At 38.6% G+C, this 1,543-nt stretch overlaps 1 pseudogene; it reads right to left on the bottom strand.

Annotated features, from left to right (window-relative positions):
• Positions 1–251: 251 nt before the first annotated feature.
• LOC136203933 (probable membrane-associated kinase regulator 1) lies at positions 252–1,089 on the bottom strand (annotated as a pseudogene).
• Between the last annotated feature and the right edge of the window lie 454 nt (positions 1,090–1,543).

The following is a 1,543-nucleotide window of genomic DNA, read 5'->3' as shown; positions in this document are numbered from 1 at the left end:
AAATAAATGAATGTTTAAAGAAATAAAAAAAAGGGTAAATTCCAAAAAAAACCCCTGTGGTTTCACCGATTTCCAAATAAACCCCTGTGGTTTGTTTTTACCAAAAAAAAGGAGCGTGGTTACGCCGTTACCCGAAAAACGGAAAATGGGTTAACAGTGTTAAAAATGCTGACGTGGCGAAGGGTAAAATTGGAAATTCCAATTTTTTTAATTTATTTTTTATTTTTTATTTTTCTTTGTTCTTCTTCTTCTCAGAACTCCTCCATTGATGAACTGTTATCTGCATAACACATTCCGCCGCCGACCTTTGAACTCACGAATCCATTTCTAAAAAGCACACCGGAATGAGTTGGAGATGATCGCATCGACGACGGACAGCTTGAGTTGGAGATCGAATCCATTGCTATCTTTCCCCCCGTTCTTCACAGATACTACATCAGATCTATCTTGTTTTGTGAATATCGTCGTCACCGCCGTCGGCAATGGATTTAAGTTTTCCATTTTTTGCTGCTGTTGTTTCTGCAAGAGTTTCTCGTACAACGGCTTCACTTTCTTCATTTACTTCCTTATAACCTCCTTCGTAGTGGCGCTCATCCTTTTCACAGAAGAACCGATGACAACATCGTTTTCGCGGTTAATCTTCGGCTCTTTCTTAAACACAGAAGAGAATCTCGAGAGCGAGAAGTATTTACTCCCCTTCTTGGTCTGATTCGAATTGTAATTGAAGTTGTTAATCCGTCGGAACTCATCATCTTCAGTAACGGAACTCGGTCTAGAAGAATCACAATCACCGAGCAAGACGACATCGCTAGCGAAGGAAGAGGTGGAGTCGTTGGAGCTTCCGGTGGAGTCACGAGAAGCGGTGGTGGTAGTATCGGAGGAGGAGGAAGTGCTGGAGGAAGCTAGAAGGAGAGAACAGCCCATAGAGATGCGAGGAGAGAGATGAAAAGGCAACAACTGACCTTTGTAGAAGAACTCATCGGCCGGTCGATAAAGAGCGGTGGAGGATTTGCGGGGAGAGAGAGAAATAGTGAACTCGAAATCGGAGGAGGAAGAGGAGGAGAAAGAATGAGACGGTGAAGAAGAAGAAAGAAAGGAAAGAAAAAGAGAAAATAAAAGAAAATTAAAAAAATTAAAAAATTTAGAATTTCCAATTTTACCCCTCTATTTTAACACTGTTAACCCATTTTCCGTTTTTCGGGTAACGGCGTAACCACACTCCTTTTTTTTGGTAAAAACAAACCACAGGGGTTTATTTGGAAATCGGTGAAACCACCGGGTTTTTTTTTGGAATTTACCCTAAAAAAAATTAAGAATTTACAAATTGATCTTGGAATCCTAAGGATTTACAAATTGAGCTTACAATCCTAGAAATTTATAAATTGAGCTTACAATTCTAAAGTAATAAATAGGGGGACAACACCATTAATTAGAACATCATTAATGTTGTATTTGGTTATCATAAATAATGTTGTACATTCTCAATGTCAAGCTTTTCATGTTCCCAATGAATAATCATTTATTAAGATTTAATGCATATAAT

The sequence above is a fragment of the Euphorbia lathyris genome, chromosome 8 (assembly GCF_963576675.1).
Source record: "Euphorbia lathyris chromosome 8, ddEupLath1.1, whole genome shotgun sequence".
In the NCBI taxonomy this organism is placed as follows: Eukaryota; Viridiplantae; Streptophyta; class Magnoliopsida; order Malpighiales; family Euphorbiaceae; genus Euphorbia; species Euphorbia lathyris.
This window is presented reverse-complemented; position numbering and strand designations above follow the sequence as displayed.